The 19460-nt window shown below is 39.0% G+C and overlaps 1 protein-coding gene and 1 pseudogene across 4 annotated transcripts in view; one reads left to right on the top strand and one right to left on the bottom strand.

Annotated features, from left to right (window-relative positions):
• Tenm4 (teneurin transmembrane protein 4) overlaps positions 1 to 19460 on the bottom strand; it is a 2974939-nt gene that overhangs the window by 1464441 nt on the left and 1491038 nt on the right. The window lies entirely within an intron of this gene.
• Positions 2777 to 2870, top strand: LOC120100184 (U6 spliceosomal RNA; annotated as a pseudogene).

The raw sequence follows: 19460 nt of genomic DNA, 5'->3' as shown, positions 1-19460 counted from the left end.
TAATTTTGACTTTTGGAACCAGAGACATAATCAGAAGCTTCAAAATACACAGCAAGGACAGTTTTCCAGAGTGAATGAGTAAGGGTGGGGGATGGTAGGTAAGTCAAAGAAAAAGCAGAGTTAGTAAGGAAGTCGTGGCAGAACACACGTGGTGCAGAAGATGTGAGCTTTAGGGAGGAGGAGATCAAAAAGGAAAAAGCCTTAAATAAAACCTTTAGAGAATGAAAGGGTAATGATGATATGGTTAGATTGAACATGGTATTTGATAAGATACAGTCAAAGAACGTTTCTTTGCTTTCCCCAGACAAAAGCATAGACTGGCATTTGGTTGTCTGATGGAAATAATTTAGAAGAACATATGAGAATGCTATTTATCAAGGTAGGGAGCTTGTCGAGATGTGATGTATGCATTCTGACATCCTCCTCTTTCCTTTTTTCCCCTCTCCCTCCTGAAACATTACTGACAGTCACAGCTACAGTCCAGCACTCTTGAAGTTGACATATGCTGAGTGACAGATCCAAGATAAGAGTAAAATACATTTGAATGTGCCGATAAAGGAAAAATGGGAAAGGGATGAAATTGCAGAGATAGAAGGTCTGTCTCTAAAGCTCTTAGGAGAACAAATTGCTAATCAGGAATAGTACTGTATAGAGGCTTGATAAGTTCGAATGCAGGAACCCATCTGGGTTGGAAACCCTTTCTAACACGTAGTGGCTTTATAAGAACTTTAATGAGATCCATTTGAAAGCACTGGCTCCATTTGGTATGAAGCAAAATTGTCAGAAGATTTTCAGATGTCTGAATGAGCTATAATAAGCTCAACAGGGCCAAGGTGGGGTGTCCAATTGTACAAGTAACATAAAAGCTATCTTTGGAGGCTCATGGTCTGTAAAAGTACTTTCTGTCACCATTAATTTCTGGCAAATGGAAGCCACCTGTGAGTATGAAATAATACCAACATGGATTGAGTCAATCATAGTCTGGGTTTACGAATAATCAGCAATTCTTCTACAGTCTCTCACGTTATATTGATTGATACTCATTAACTCCCACGTGAAAATTCACCCTTCTCCTCTTCTCTTACATATGATATTTTCAGAGCATATATGATTTTAATTTGTTACTGTCCATATAAATCATTTACATATGTTCTGATACCCTATTTCTTCACCCATTTTTACTTAATATCAATAAAGTTGTGCCAATGACTATTTGTAGCATTTTCTTGGCTTCAGTACTTCTTGTCCATGATTCTCCATTGGTATATAACAATGACAAATTACTAAGAATTTACCTCTGCATTTCTAGCTATAGCCTATTGATTTGAGGGTAGATGCCCACTCTTGGCTTAACCAGTGAAAAAGGTCTCTAATGGGTATGGGGGAAGACATAAAGGAACCTGATAGTGCTCCTCTTTCAAAGCATGTAAATTGTTCAGTGCCTTCCTTAGAATCTCCTGTGCTTACTGATGGGGGTATATGAAAAGTATTCCTTCTATCACTCTGAAGAGGTATGAGAAAATTAGCTTTTTTAATGATAAAAGATACTGTTACCTTTACAGTTATATTGGTTGCAACAAATGCACACGAACATGTAGGCTCCCAGACTTCTCCATAAAGATTGCAGTAAGAGAAACAAAACACCTAACTTGTGCTAAAAAAAGCTAAAATAATTTCTTGTTGACATAATGCCTTCTTTTATATATTAACCACCTTCAGAATTTGTCTGTTGGAGAACACATTCCTGAGGAAGCAGTCCTGCAGGTATGGGGAGATTAATTCACAAAATAATAATGTTAGACTATGACACACTCTGTTTTGTCCTAAGAATTGCATTTTGTTCTTGCCACTAACACACTCTTAAAACTCATAGAATTCCCTGAGGGACAGGACTAGCTTCTCTTTTTAAGTTCTTAAAGTGAAGTTTGTGCTAATGACACTTATAGAGTGAGCAACACTAACTAGACTGTTTCATAATTGGGGCTAGTTTCTAGGAAGACCAGAAAGGATGCAGGAGCATAGCTCTCTGGCTATTCTTTGTCTTCTGGAAAGTGGGGAAGAGATGCAGAAGGGGCTTTAAAAGCTCCTGAGATGATCTCATCACCAGAAATGGATGAGGAATGCTGCCACTTGCCCTGCAGGTCTGTTCCTGGTCACTGCTTCCCAAAGCTACATCTTGCTCAAAATTGTCATAATAAACAAAGACATATAAGCAAGCAAATTACCTGGGTTACGCAAAGCTCTTTTGCTAAACTGGCGAAGAGGAGCCACAGATTTTTGGTTGGAACATGAGTAGTCCCAGCTTTGTGACTGCTCTGAAGGGGAGTAGTCTTCAGACTACTCAGTACTTCAGTAGTCTTCTTGTGTATTTGCATATTTTAACCAGTGGAATAATTTTACCACTAAACACTTTAGTACTGACTTCTTTATAATAAGAACAACTTATACAAGCTCAAGCCAGACAAAATAGGCACACGAATGGGGTATATTGGTGTGGGCACCAAGCTGAGGTGCCCTCTCACCAGTAGCTGAGGAGGTGGCATTGTATACGGGTTGGCAAGGAAGGTTGGTTTCCTTTTAATGGTGTGGCCTCTGTTGGGTAGGCCAGTCTGTAGCAGTTTCTCCTGGCATGAGTAATTGAGCTATATAAATTGGACTCTAGATTTGAAACATATAAAAAGAGGTCTTGAAGTTGGATAGGTAGAGGTGCATCTGAGAAGAGTTGGGGGAGGGAAGTCAATATCTAAATACACACTGTATAAAATTCTGAAAGAATGTGCTTGCTTCGGCAGCACATATCCTAAAATTGAAAGGATACAGAGAAGGTAAGCATGGCCCCTGTGCAAACATATGATGTATTCCACATTTTTGAGCACTCTATCTGTGGCAAGGAGAAGGAGGAATGGGATGAGAAGCTGTGGGAGGGAGAACTGAGGGGGAGCAATGACTGGAGTGCAAATAAATAAAACAAAAAAGAATTCTCAAAGAACTAATATAAAAAGAAAGCTGGTATAATCCTAACACCATGATTGCTTTTAAAGAATTAGATAGTGGTGCAATTCTTCTGCCTTACTCCTCAATATACAGGCTTCTCCAGTTATCTCCATTTTCTGATAACCTTCTCTCTAATCCTGGACTCTAAGAAGAAGCACCGATAGCATTACGTTTGTCTTGGCCCTGTAATTACTTTTAGTTTAGAAAAGCCATCCAGTTGTTGTCCTTAAAAACAAAACTTTTTAGACATTTGTTATTTCTAGAGTTTAAGTATTTTACTTGAATGTTCTCTCTCTCTACATGTGTGTGTGCCTATGTGTGTGTGAATGTGTGTGTATACTCATGTGTACAAGTACAATTATTCCACTGGTTAAATATGCAAATGCACAAGGCTACTCCCGTTCAGAGCAATCACAAAGCTGGGACTACTCATGCATGCTTGTGTTTGTGGAGCCCAGAAGACAACCTTGCCTGTCATTCACCATGGACTATTCACCTTGATTTTTGAGCCAGTCTCTCAGCGGCATGGAATTCCCCAAGTAGAATTGGCTCACCTTAGGGGTCCGCCTGTCTCCATTTTTACAGTACTAGAATTGCATTTACAGGGCACCATACTTGGCTTTTAAAACGTGAGTTCTCAGAGCTTGAACTCATCCTTAGGCTTGAAACACAAACACTTTATCCTCTGACCCTCTAATCCCAGCTCCTGAATATTTTCCTGTGGATAGTTACAGAGTTGATTTCTTTGTAACGTGTTTTACATTATATAAGCTATGCTGTGTTCCTCATAGATCGGATGGGAAGGTTCATGGCTCTTCATGTAGCCCCTGATAGCCTCAATTTTACTAGACAGCCCATCTTCCAGTAGCCACTTCCCAGTTGCTGAGATTACAGGAGTGTTTTTCCATTATTGGCCACAGAGAGAGCTTGTGATTCTTTAAGGACAAGACCAGACTCACTTTCCTATGCTGCTGGCTATAGCTTGCATTCTGCAGCATGAGGTAGAAATAGAAGGTGGCTCATATAATGTCACTCTGAGTTTGTGCAGCTGAAATTATGTTCATTCAATCATTCATTCATGAATGAATGGGTCCTTTATGAAATAGTTTCTGTTCATGGTGGTGAAAAATTATTTTCTATAAATTAAGAATTTTTTCCATGCAAGACTGGAAATTATTTCTATATGGGAGTTTTGACATATTATTCAATTATACCATTCCTAAAGTAGGGTGTGTAGAGACCATCTTTGAAAATAAAGTATCCTAATGGTAGGATGAAGAAAAATAAATCTCAGTTTTTCTCAACAAATATTTTCTGTAAATTATATTACTTTAATATTACATTTGTGGGCTAATTCTGACTTTTCTGGTCAGAGTTGACTTATCTTCAAATGGAAGGAATAAACAAATCATTCCTAAGTTCTCCTTTCCTCTGGTATTCAGTTTCTTACTATATTTGTTAAAATTTAAAGCTATAATCTGTATGAGTTCATTAAAGACAAATCTATACTATGTTGTTAAAGGAAAAATGAATGCTTGGAAATGTTTCTTAGCTCTAAATCGACACGATGTTTACCTCAGCATAGCAAGCTCAATGGTACCATGCATCCTACCTGTCGTGTTGATTGTGATTATGAGGTGTCACAGTCAATTGGGGTTTGTCATGGCTCAGTTGCCCACGTATACATTCACTTTGTCCTTTTTCTATTGCTTACTAGTTTATTCTGCGTGTTTTTTTTAAAATTTCTACCACAATAACATCGATGGCCGTTCGTAGCTGATGTAAACATTGCATCAGATTACTCCTGCTCAGCGTTTTCCAGAACGTCACACTTGAGACTCCTTAAGAGTTTTCCTTGGTAGTGAAGTGGACCCTAAACCATGAGAGCACTCTGGTTTATTTTATCTATAAATGCCCAGCATGTGAAAATTGTAAGCCTGTAATTTGAACACTCAGGAGGCTGAGGCAAGGAGATTCCAAGTTCAAGGTCCCAGAACAACCTGGACTATATGCTAATTCCCTGCTTTAAAAAGAAAAACAAACAGTGGCAGAGAGCCCTTGGGCAGCACCCCGCAAGCAAACTTGAGCCTCGGGACCACAGGTAAGACCAACATGTCTGCTGCAAGAGAGCTGCCTGGTGAGATTGGGACACACAGAGGCAGAGTTCATCTAGGACCGGGCACGTCCTGTGTTTGCCGGAGGTCCCACGCCCGCAGATCCTGGGCCCGCAGCAGCTCTCTGCTCCCAGACCCTGTGGGAAAGAGACCTCACTGCCTGGTCAGGTGGGCACTCCTGAGGCTGCAGAGCGGAAGAGACCACCAACACTGCCCACCCCTGCCCACATCCCTGGCCCAAGAGGAAACTGTATAAGGCCTCTGGGCTCCCGTGGGGGAGGGCCCAGGAGCTGCAGGACCCCTGCCTGAGACACCTCCAGAACCTGAGGGAAACAGACCTGATAAACAGTTCTCTGCACCCAAATCCCGTGGGAGGGAGAGCTGAACCTTCAGAGAGGCAGACAAGCCTAGGAAACCAGAAGAGACTGCTCTCTGTACATACATCTCGGACGCCAGAGAAAAACACCAAAGGCCATCTGGAACCCTGGTGCACTGAAGCTCGCAGAAGGGGCGGCACAGGTCTTCCTGGTTGCTGCCACCACAGAGAGCCCTTGGGCAGCACCCCGCCTGGTGAACACAAGACACAGGCCTACAGGAACAGCTGAAGACCTGCAGAGAGGAAAAACTACACGCCCAAAAGCAGAACACTCTGTCCCCATAACTGACTGAAAGAGAGGAAAACAGGTCTATAGCACTCCTGACACACAGGCTTATAGGACAGTCTAGCCACTATCAGAAATAGCAGAACAAAGTAACACTAGAGATAATCTGATGGCGAGAGGCAAGCGCAGGAACCCAAGCAACAGAAACCAAGACCACATGGCATCATCGGAGCCCAATTCTCCCACCAAAACAAACATGGAATATCCAAACACACCAGAAAAGCAAGATCTAGTTTCAAAATCATATTTGATCATGATGCTGGAGGACTTCAAGAAAGACGTGAAGAACTCCCTTAGAGAACAAGTAGAAGCCTACAGAGAGAAATCGCAAAAATCCCTGAAAGAATTCCAGGAAAACACAATCAAACAGTTGAAGGAATTAAAAATGGAAATAGAAGCAATCAAGAAAGAACACATGGAAACAACCCTGGATATAGAAAACCAAAGGAAGAGACAAGGAGCCGTAGATACAAGCATCACCAACAGAATACAAGAGATGGAAGAGAGAATCTCAGGAGCAGAAGATTCCATAGAAATCATTGACTCAACTGTCAAAGATAATGTAAAGCGGAAAAAGCTACTGGTCCAAAACATACAGGAAATCCAGGACTCAATGAGAAGATCAAACCTAAGGATAATAGGTATAGAAGAGAGTGAAGACTCCCAGCTCAAAGGACCAGTAAATATCTTCAACAAAATCATAGAAGAAAACTTCCCTAACCTAAAAAAAGAGATACCCATAGGCATACAAGAAGCCTACAGAACTCCAAATAGATTGGACCAGAAAAGAAACACCTCCCATCACATAATAGTCAAAACAACAAATGCACAAAATAAAGAAAAAATATTAAAAGCAGTAAGGGAAAAAGGTCAAGTAACATATAAAGGCAGACCTATCAGAATCACACCAGACTTCTTGCCAGAAACTATGAAGGCCAGAAGATCCTGGACTGATGTCATACAGACCCTAAGAGAACACAAATGCCAGCCCAGGTTACTGTATCCTGCAAAACTCTCAATTAACATAGATGGAGAAACCAAGATATTCCATGACAAAACCAAATTTACACAATATCTTTCTACAAATCCAGCACTACAAAGGATAATAAATGGTAAAGCCCAACATAAGGAGGCAAGCTATACCCTAGAAGAAGCAAGAAACTAATCGTCTTGGCAACAAAACAAAGAGAATGAAAGCACACAAACATAACCTCACATCCAAATATGAATATAACGGGAAGCAATAATCACTATTCCTTAATATCTCTCAACATAAATGGCCTTAACTCCCCAATAAAAAGACATAGATTAACAAACTGGATACGCAACGAGGACCCTGCATTCTGCTGCCTACAGGAAACACACCTCAGAGACAAAGACAGACATTACCTCAGAGTGAAAGGCTGGAAAACAACTTTCCAAGCAAATGGTCAGAAGAAGCAAGCTGGAGTAGCCATTCTAATATCAAATAAAATCAATTTTCAACTAAAAGTCATCAAAAAAGATAAGGAAGGACACGTCATATTCATCAAAGGAAAAATCCACCAAGATGAACTCTCAATCCTAAATATCTATGCCCCAAATACAAGGGCACCTACATATGTAAAAGAAACCTTACTAAAGCTCAAAACACACATTGCTCCTCACACAATAATAGTGGGAGATTTCAACACCCCACTCTCATCAATGGACAGATCATGGAAACAGAAATTAAACAGTGATGTCGACAGACTAAGAGAAGTCATGAGCCAAATGGACTTAACGGATATTTATAGAACATCCTATCCTAAAGAAAAAGGATATACCTTCTTCTCAGCTCCTCATGGTACTTTCTCCAAAATTGACCATATAATTGGTCAAAAACGGGCCTCAACAGGTACAGAAAGATAGAAATAATCCCATGCGTGCTATCGGACCACCACGGCCTAAAACTGGTCTTCAATAACAATCAAGGAAGAATGCCCACATATACTTGGAAACTGAACAACGCTCTACTCAATGATAACCTGGTCAAGGAAGAAATAAAGAAAGAAATTAAAGACGCCTTAGAATTTAATGAAAATGAAGGTACAACATACCCAAACTTATGGGACACAATGAAAGCTGTGCTAAGAGGAAAACTCATAGCGCTGAGTGCCTGCAGAAAGAAACAGGAGAGAGCATATGTCAGCAGCTTGACAGCACACCTAAAAGCTCTAGAACAAAAAGAAGCAAATACACCCAGGAGGAGTAGAAGGCAGGAAATAATCAAACTCAGAGCTGAAATCAACCAAGTAGAAACAAAAAGGACCATAGAAAGAATCAACAGAACCAAAAGTTGGTTCTTTGAGAAAATCAACAAGATAGATAAACCCTTAGCCAGATTAACGAGAGGACACAGAGAGTGTGTCCAAATTAACAAAATCAGAAATGAAAAGGGAGACATAACAACAGATTCAGAGGAAATTCAAAAAATCATAAGATCTTACTATAAAAACCTATATTCAACAAAACTTGAAAATCTTCAGGAAATGGACAATTTCCTAGACAGATACCAGGTACCGAAGTTAAATCAGGAACAGATAAACCAGTTAAACAACCCCATAACTCCTAAGGAAATAGAAGCAGTCATTAAAGGTCTCCCTACCAAAAAGAGCCCAGGTCCAGACGGGTTTAGTGCAGAATTCTATCAAACCTTCATAGAAGACCTCATACCAATATTATCCAAACTATTCCACAAAATTGAAACAGATGGATCACTACCGAATACCTTCTACGAAGCCACAATTACTCTTATACCTAAACCACACAAAGACACAACAAAGAAAGAGAACTTCAGACCAATTTCCCTTATGAATATCGAGGCAAAAATACTCAACAAAATTCTGGCAAACCGAATCCAAGAGCACATCAAAACAATCATCCACCATGACCAAGTAGGCTTCATCCCAGGCATGCAGGGATGGTTTAATATATGGAAAACCATCAATGTGATCCATTATATAAACAAACTGAAAGAATAAAACCACATGATCATTTCATTAGATGCTGAGAAAGCATTTGACAAAATTCAACACCCCTTCATGATAAAAGTCCTGGAAATAATAGGAATTCAAGGCCCATACCTGAACATATTAAAAGCCATATACAGCAAACCAGTTGCTAACATTAAACTAAATGGAGAGAAACTTGAAGCAATCCCACTAAAATCAGGGACTAGACAAGGCTGCCCACTCTCTCCCTACTTATTCAATATAGTTCTTGAAGTTCTAGCCAGAGCAATCAGACAACAAAAGGAGGTCAAGGGGATACAGATCGGAAAAGAAGAAGTCAAAATATCACTATTTGCAGATGATATGATAGTATATTTAAGTGATCCCAAATGTTCCACCAGAGAACTACTAAAGCTGATAGACAACTTCAGCAAAGTGGCTGGGTATAAAATTAACTCAAATAAATCAGTTGCCTTCCTCTATACAAAAGAGAAACAAGCCGAGAAAGAAATTAGGGAAATGACACCCTTCATAATAGACCCAAATAATATAAAGTACCTCGGTGTGACTTTAACAAAGCAAGTAAAAGATCTGTACAATAAGAACTTCAAGACGCTGAAGAAGGAAATTGAAGAAGACCTCAGAAGATGGAAAGATCTCCCATGCTCATGGATTGGCAGGATTAATATAGTAAAAATGGCCATTTTACCAAAAGCAATCTACAGTTTCAATGCAATCCCCATCAAAATACCAATCCAATTCTTCAAAGAGTTAGACAGAACAATTTGCAAATTCATCTGGAATAACAAAAAACCCAGGATAGCTAAATCTATCCTCAACAATGAAAGGACTTCAGGGGGAATCACTATCCCTGAACTCAAGCAGTATTACAGAGCAATAGTGATAAAAACTGCATGGTATTGGTACAGAGACAGACAGATAGACCAATGGAATAGAATTGAAGCCCCAGAAATGAACCCACACACCTATGGTCACTTGATTTTTGACAAAGGAGCCAAAACCATCAAATGGAAAAAAGATAGCATTTTCAGCAAATGGTGCTGGTTCAACTGGAGGTCAACATGTAGAAGAATGAAGATCGATCCATGCTTATCACCCTGTACAAAGCTTAAGTCCAAGTGGATCAAGGACCTCCACATCAAACCAGACACACTCAAACTAATAGAAGAAAAACTAGGGAAGCATCTGGAACACATAGGCACTGGAAAAAATTTCCTAAACAAAACACCAATGGCTTACGCTCTAAGATCAAGAATCGACAAATGGGATCTCATAAAACTGCAAAGCTTCTGTAAGGCAAAGGACACTGTGGTTAGGACAAAACGGCAACCAACAGATTGGGAAAAGATCTTTACCAATCCTACAACAGATAGAGGCCTTATATCCAAAATATACAAAGAACTCAAGAAGTTAGACCGCAGGGAAACAAATAACCCTATTAAAAATGGGGTTCAGAGCTAAACAAAGAATTCACAGCTGAGGAATGCCAAATGGCTGAGAAACACCTAAAGAAATGTTCAACATCTTTAGTCATAAGGGAAATGCAAATCAAAACAACCCTGAGATTTCACCTCACACCAGTGAGAATGGCTATGATCAAAAACTCAGGGGACAACAGATGCTGGCGAGGATGTGGAGAAAGAGGAACACTCCTCCATTGTTGGTGGGATTGCAAACTGTTACAACCATTCTGGAAATCAGTCTGGAGGTTCCTCAGAAAATTGGACATTGAACTGCCTGAGGATCCAGCTATACCTCTCTTGGGCATATACCCAAAAGATGCCCCAACATATAAAAAAGACACGTGCTCTACTATGTTCATTGCAGCCTTATTTATAATAGCCAGAAGCTGGAAAGAACCCAGATGCCCTTCAACAGAGGAATGGATACAGAAAATGTGGTACATCTACACAATGGAATATTACTCAGCTATCAAAAACAACGACTTTATGAAACTCGTAGGCAAATGGTTGGAACTGGAAAATATCATCCTGAGTGAGCTAACCCAATCACAGAAAGACATACATGGTATGCACTCATTGATAAGTGGCTATTAGCCCAAATGCTTGAATTACCCTAGATACCTAGAACAAATGAAGCTCAAGACGGATGATCAAAATGTGAATGCTTCACTCCTTCTTTAAAAGGGGAACAAGAATACCCTTGGCAGGGAAGAGAGAGGCAAAGATTAAAACAGAGAATAAAGGAACACCCATTCAGAGCCTGCTCCACATGTGGCCCATACATATACAGCCACCCAATTAGACAAGATGGATGAAGCAAAGAAGTGCAGACCGACAGGAGCCGGATGTAGATTGCTCCTGAGAGACACAGCCAGAATACAGCAAATACAGAGGCGAATGCCAGCAGCAAACCACTGAACTGAGAATAGGACCCCCGTTGAAGGAATCAGAGAAAGAACTGGAAGATCTTGAAGGGGCTCGAGACCCCATATGTACAACAATGCTAAGCAACCAGAGCTTCCAGGGACCAAGCCACTAACTAAAGACTATCCATGGACTGACCCTGGACTCTGACCTCATAGGTAGCAATGAATATCCTAGTAAGAGCACCAGTGGAAGGAGAAGCCCTGGGTCCTGCTAAGACTGAACCCCCAGTGAATTAGACTGGTGGGGTGAGGGCGGCAATGGGGGGAGTGTTGGGAGGGGAACACCTATAAGGAAGGGTAGGGGGGAGGGGGATGTTTGCCCAGAAACCGGGAAAGGGAATAACACTCGAAATGTATATAAGAAATACTCAAGTTAATAAAAAAAAGATAAAAAAAAGAAAAACTAACAGTAAAGTAAACACCAATCATAAAACAAACAGGAAAATACCACTAAGTGTGATGTTCCAGCATCCTTTATGCTTGAATAAGTTGTACTTTGTGGTCTATCTGTAGGGAAATTGAAAGCAGAAGCAACTCAATGTATTAGTGGAGTGTGGAGGGATATCTGGAAAGATAGAAGTATTGAAATTGCTATGCATAAATGAAAATGGATTAAGAAATATATAACTTAATATATAATTATATACTATATGGTATAAATTATATATATATCTTTTTCTAAAGTGTGCTTATGTGAGAAACGTTCATGATTCTATAACATTACACTACAACATTTAGAAAAGAGAAAGGAAAAAAGTAATGAATCTGGACTACTTGTGTTTGGATCCCAGCTCTGCCACTTAAATATCAGAATATAAATCGTGAGGCAAACTCTGTGAGTCTTGGTCTTTTCCATAGAAAAGGAACCTATAATGTAACTACGCGAATGGATAAATGAGAATGAATGAACTTACCTGAGGTCCTTAGAGCATTGCTTACCATGTAATAAGTACCGTGTGTGTGCTAGCTGTTAGTAGTAATTGGTATTTTTTCTCCACACATCTGTCATATTGAATACTGAATACATTCTCAAATTCAAAAAATGTATTTAAAGTAACATTTGGCATTCAATGTTAAGAGGGAATATTCGTAGAATAGAATCTCTTCCTCAAATGGCAATGATAATAACATATGGCAATCATATCATCCAATGTTATTGGTTTTGGACTTTTTTCTCTGTTCCCAACACTCTTTGGGCTAGCTTTTATTATTTTAATTTTTATAGTTTTTAGCTAGTGTCCATTATGCAGAAAGGTTAACTATTTGCCAAAGGAAAATGTTACTTGAAAACGAGAAGGCCATTATCAAATGCAGAAATTTTAATTAGAAGAGTTTTATTTTGAAAAACACTGGATCGTCTATGGAATACACTGAGATGTGGCACAGAATGACTTCATCCAATTCACATGCAAGTGTATACAGGATGTGGTCCTTGCTCAAATGAATTAGAAACAGAACCTGCCATTAAAGAGATGAACATTTCATGGTAAAGATGAAAATACAAAAGCAATAAAGTACGGCATGTGTTATGAGAGTGGTGTTCCTAGTCAACACAGAGGTCTGAGTTCGGGTCTGCGGAAGAGGGCACAGAGGTAAGGTTAGTGGGTGTGGTCAGACATTTGAGATAGAAGGGAAAGTAGGAAAAGAAAGGATGCGTTTAGAGAGAATGGGCTTTGCGGCTTACACAGTACCTGAATGTATCAGAGACACACCAGATAGAATGTGGCTATGAGCCCTTGCTCATGTGAAGAGCTTAACATTTACCTTGAAGGACTGAAGATTTTATGAAAACAGATAACAAGGAATAAGACAGAGTAAATTTGCTTGGCAAAGATCATTGCTTAAGAAGTACCAAGAAGAGATATTTTTTTTTAAAAAAATAAATCATGCTTTTTAAATTGGTGTTGCATTTTATAAAACTATCTGCATTATGTTCTTTTTGTAGCTTTATATGTTATGTATTCAGTAGATACCTTCAACACTTCTTACTATTAACACCCACTAATCTTATAAAATTCTTAAATTATGCATTCAATTCTACTATCCCATAATCCTTTGATTGTCTTAGTTTTGATTATAATTTTCAAAATTCAGAATAAGAAACTGAGGCTCAGGGATATTAATCTTCACAAACCTGCCTCAAAATTAAAACTCTTAGAAGAAACTTGAGTATGAATTCCTTATTTAGCCCCTCATGGATATTCTTTTGCCTGTAAGTCATGAGGCAAACTTTGTGAGTCTTGGTCTGTTCCATAGAAAAGGAAACTGTGCACTGTGTATCCTGCCCAGTACCACTCAGGTCCAAACCAACCTCCAATGGTCATTTCACTTTCTTGAAAACCAGCCTCTGTCTTGTTCTGGCAGCTGTCTTCCCGTCCACGTGTAACTGAAAACTTCTGACCTTTAAGAACAGAAAGCGATTTCCCCGACCAGACTAACGTGTGTGAGCCACAGCCCCTTTCAGTCCTGTTTGCTTTGTCCTCTTCTCTGGGTCTTCTTTGCAAAATGTCATATTTTCTGTAAGCATTACAAAGTCTTTTAAGGACAAAGGCCAACCTATTGGGGATGCTGGGATGAATTTTAAGTATGGGTTCCATGACAGCAGCTGTGATGTTCTGTTAAGCTCTTACTGTAGATGTCAGCAATCCCTACTCCTAGTTGTTGAGAAGGATTTCAGAGCTGGCCTCAGACTGTCAGTTCCTTCATGGATCATTTCAGTGGGACTGTTTTCCTTCCTAAGGCTATCTTTCTTTTCTAGGGTGCTCAGTACCTCAAGACCCTCAGGCTCAATGTATCAATATTCCATGCCTTTTCATCTCAATGAAGTGGGGGTGAACTCTAGTTGGGGGGGCATCTGAAGTTGTAAGCTTAAATTAACTCTTCTTCACATTGCTATGGTCATGGTGTTTATCATAGCAATAGAAAATAAAAGTAACTTATAGTGTGTGCTAAGGCAATGAATAAAAACTATATCTATTTCAGGAGTGGACAAATAACTTAGTAGGTAAAAATGTTTGCTGTGTAAGCATGAGAAACCAAATTTCAGTCTCCCAAACACATAAACAAAGCAGCCATGGCTATGTGTGCCTGTGACTAAGCAGTTGATGGTGAAAACAAGTAGATTCTGGGGCCTCACTCAGTGTTCAGCCTGGCTGAAATAATAAGGTCCAGGTTCAGTCTGACCCTATCTCCATTTAAGAAATGTATGCTCATGCACACAGTACATGCAAATATATACAAACACACCCAGATTAATAGAGAAAAGAATCTCTAGATATCTCAACACTGGATATTCAGGGCACGTATTGGCATAGTTGTTCATTACTTTAGACCTAAAAAGTAAAGTGCCTGAATCATATTTTCCAGGAAATACAATAAACAAAGTTAGAAAGAACACTTCTAATTTTTTCCAAAATATGGTACTGGCCCCAAATTGAAAGTGAACATTTTCATCTCAAAAGGAAATCTGCTGCCATAAGATGACATATTTCATCAAGCCGAGGACTCTAATGAAAGGCGAACTTCTATCAAGCCTTGCTTTCTAGAAAGTAATTCTCTGAAAACAGTGTTCATAAATGATTTTTTCCTGTGCTCAGTTTCATAAATAAAACAGACCAAAATATACCCCCAAATAACAACCAAAATGCTCTAGGTCCAGGAATGGGTGTGGCTGAGGCTCTGAATAAGAGCCAAGTGCATTGATATTATGTGCATGGGAACATCAAGGTAAAGCCTATTTATTTTATATGCTAGCTAGAAAAAAAACCAAAGAACAAAAGGGACTGAGGAGAAGGAGATGAAAGATGTGGGCTGGGAAGAAAAGGGGCGAAAAGAAGAGAGGCAAAGGAAAGAACAAAAACTCCTAGGTCCCAAATCTTGTCTAAGCCACTTCCTACCATATATTCTTAGATGCATTGATTACAATTTCCATCTCAAAAGGAAATCTGCTCAGCAAGATGACATATTTCACAAGTGGAAAACACTTGTGTTTTCCATGTAAGCTGAGAAAAATCTGGGCTGGTGAGATGGCTGTGTGGGTAGACACTTGTCAACTAGCCTGATGACCTGAGTTGGATCCCTAGGAACCACACATGGAGGAAAGAACCAACTGTTAAAGTTATCCTCTGACTCTACATGTGTGCCATAGTATACAGGTACATTCATAAACAAACAAAACAAATAAACATAATAAAGTTTAAAATAATAAGCGAAATGGGCAACATGTAATTCTGTAAGTCTCTTCTTTAATATCCTGTGTATAAAGTAGTGACCAGAAGAGGGCATTGTATCGTCTGAAGATGGAGTTATAAGTGCCTGTGAACCACCTGACATGGTTGGGAGCTGCAAACTCAGATCCTCTGGAAGAGTAGCCAGTACTCTTAACCACTGCATCATCTCTCCTGTCCTAATTCCATTATTTTTGGTGTGCATGTTCATTTCCTGTTTACATCCATGTGCTAAATTAATTTAATCTATAATACCTTATTACAATAAGACAACAAAAAAGGGATCAAGGGGATACAAATTGACAAAGAAGAAACAAATATATCACTATTTGCAGATGGTATGATAGTATACATAAACAACCCCAAAATTTCTACCAGAGATCTTCTGCAGCTGATAAACAACTTCAACTAAGTGGCTGAATATAAAATTAACTCAAATAAATCAGTAGCCTTCCACTATATGCTGAGAAAGAAATTAGGGAAACAACTCCCTTCACAATAGCCACAAATAATATAAAATATCTTGGGAGCTTCAGTAAGTCTAACACAGTCCTTTGTCTGACAATCATAAAATCACTGTTGAATTTCAGACCAATTTTGCTTATGAAAATTGATGCAAAAATACTCCATAAAATTCTTGCAAGCCAAATCCAAGAACACATCAAAACCATCATTCACCATGATCAAGGAAGCTTCATCCAGAGATGCAAGGTTTTTTAATGTACAAAAACCCATTAATGCAATCCCATATATAAACAAACTGAAAGAAAAAAATATCAAATGAACATCTCCTTAGATTCAGAAAAGACATTTGACAAAATACAACACCCCTTCATGTTAAAAGTATTGGTGAGATCAGGAATTCAAGGCCCATACCTAAACATAATAAAAGCCATTTACTGCAAATCAACAGCCTATATCAAATTAAATGGAGAGATACTTGAAGCAATCCCACTAAAATCAGAGACAAGACAAGGATGCCCACTCTCCCCGTATCTCTTCAATATAGTACTCTAAGTGCTAGCTAGAACAATAAGACAACAAAAAGAGATCGAGTATAGAATTGTAAAAGGTAATGTTCTCTCTCTCTCTCTCTCTCTCTCTCTCTCTCTCTCTCTGTTGCTATAGTTAGTAAGTCCTTATTCTGTGATTCATATCCATTCTTATGATAAATTTAGAGATATAACCTTTTTATATTTAAATTTTCTCTTTATTCATTTATTATTAATTTTTATTATTTAAAAATGACAGAAGAGGAGTGGATGTGAGGATGGGAGATTTGGGGTGAAGGGGTACTGGGAAGAGTGAAAGAGTGGACACTGTAGCCAGGATGTAATGTAGGAGAGAACAATAAAATAAAAACAGTGAGACTGTCTGGGAAAATGTTTATTTGGGTCACACTGTCTTGCTCTCATTCTTATTATAGCAGTCTCATTGTTATTTGTATTTATTAACTGCACAAACTAATGGATGTCCTTTTGACATTTTCTGTGGGTATACAATATACTGTGGTCAACTTCAATCCTTCATTATCATATCCTGTGTTTTCCTCCTACTGTTCCCCTTACTCTGCATTCAATCCTACTTTCTAGTTTCACTTATCTCTATTGTTTTCGTTATTATTGGCACGTATATACATATAAGCAAACAAAATAAATGTAACTCCCTGAGTGCATTTTGTATAGCTCATATGCATATGATATGAATACCACTTGGTATTGAATAACCAAAAAAACAGTTCTTCCTTAGGGAATGTTGATTCTCTTTCTCTCTCTGTCAGGAGTTATTTATTAAGTTTTTCTCTGAAGGGTTGGATCTTGGGAGATTTCCTCTATCTGCATTGGCACGTCAACAAGTGATGTCATTATTTACGTCTTGTTTAGGTTTCCATATTGTTTGAGATCTCAGGGGTGCAACTTCTCTATCCTCACATAGGAGGACATAGGAGACATGGTCTCACAGAAGACTTTCTGTTCCTTTGGTTCTTACAATCTTTCTGCCTTTATTCCACAATGTACCCTCAGTATTAATTATTTGAGTTGTGATATACATATCCATTGGAGACTGGCACGTCTTGGTCAGTTGTTCTCTATAATGAGTATGAATCACAACAATGATAGCATAGTAAAATATTCCAAAAAGTGCAACAGTGGCATTTATATATTGGTGGTAACCAATAATTCTTTAATTGCACTTAAGGCCTATTTGGTAAGTAGGAGTCCATATCTGGTACTTTTAACCTAGACTACCATCTAATGAGTGGTGAGTTCATGGAACTAGGGGAAAACCTTCTACTAACACTTTACCAAACTGATACTCTAACTGCCATCCAAATACTTATCTTTATACCCACAAATAACTATCATTGGAACCCTCATTGAAGAAACTTCTTTTTCTAGCAGCTATCCTAACCATACACATATTAAGATAAATCTAGCCTATCTGCATAGATGATCACATAACCATAGTTGGAATCAGAAAACTAACATCCGTCATTCATCTGTCATGCATTGGCTTATTACTGTGTGCAAATTTCTAGTTGTTCTAAGCTACTCATACTGTGTTATAAACTTTGAACTATGTTAATCTTGAATTATAGCAAAAGGTTAAAAACAAAACAGCCTCACCCCAAAGTATATGGAACCTATAGGAGGGCAGTGATAGGAAAAACAGGGCAACATGAAAAGTGAACTTTATTAAGAAAGTCATCAAGAAAGAATGATGCCTTATAACGTACCTGACTGAAGGGAGGTACCTGCCTGAGGGGATCAGCTATGTGGGCCGTACTTCTGCGATCATGAGATGGGAGGGTGATTGGTGGGGGAGAGGAATGGAAGGGAGGATGCAAAGTGACAGGGCCTATCCCTGGATCCTCAACTATGGCTGTGTTTAGAAATTTTGAGTGTGAGCCATATTCAAAAATTGTGCCAAGTGTGAAACTACGTGTGTCTTCCACACACCCTTTTCAACTGCAGGGCTATCAGCTGGTAGGCAGTTCTTCCCGGGAAAGGCTTGGTAGGTGGCTGAGTGGGAGCAAAAAAGATAGAGAGAAGTTTGTGGGAAAAGGCAAAACTACCAGAGATGAGAACGCTTGTGCTAGAATAATCAACACATAAAATCCGTGGATTCAAGCTTCAAGAATAAAAAAAAAATCTGTAATCAGAGCCCACGCTAAGCTTACTGCAAGTGATTACTCTGATAGGATTTGACACACTTATGACCATGGCACTATTTCCTGAGTTAAACTTCATGAGTCAAGAGATAATCAAGAAGGTAGGTTATAAGCATGGGATTTGAATAAGGGGGATAAGTGAATTGAGAGCTGATGGGCATCGGGGAGCATTATCCCACTCAATATTTTTACAGTAAAGTAGGCACGACAGAGAAGTCAAAAGCACTTGAAGTTCAGTGGCCACCATTCTGCCCCTTAAGGCCGTATTACCAGAATTGCATCAAGATGAGCCACGCTTCTCTCTGCACTCTTAGATTCTTTCCCAACAATCATGAAATAATTGTTTCAAATATTTCAGCTGTACTTAGCTGCCCTGCCTGGAGTCTCTTCTGTTGTTTATTTGATTGTGCATTTGATTATACTTGTGCATGGGTCCTAAAATTATTTTGCCATTAATAAGAGAAGGCATTCATGAAAGAAAACATAGTTCCTGATAGAACTTGATGAAGTATCCATATCAAGACAGTCAAATAGCCAAGAGTGTGTGCATTGCTTATCTCTGCCTGACCTATATGAGGTTGATCTTAGGGTGCGAGTCCCAGTACATAATTTGTTTTTTATTCTCAAAATTCTTAAGGGGTACATACTGTCCTTCGGGGACAATAAAAGGTAAAAACAGCACTATAAACATCTGGAAGAAGAAAGAGGGAATTAATATTTTCAAGAGTTAATGCACTTCAGACAGCAAGAAACTGGCAGACACATTCCACACTACTGCAGTCAGTCTTTCTATTAATTTGTCTATGGACAGGTCTTTCAAATCTAGAATCATGGTACTTATCTGCTTACTGATTCTTCACTGTTCAATGGCTCACCACTCCTCACTCTAACCTGGTGAATCTCTATAAGG

The sequence above is a fragment of the Rattus norvegicus genome, chromosome 1 (genome assembly GCF_036323735.1).
Source record: "Rattus norvegicus strain BN/NHsdMcwi chromosome 1, GRCr8, whole genome shotgun sequence".
Lineage (NCBI taxonomy): Eukaryota > Metazoa > Chordata > Mammalia > Rodentia > Muridae > Rattus > Rattus norvegicus.
This window is presented reverse-complemented; position numbering and strand designations above follow the sequence as displayed.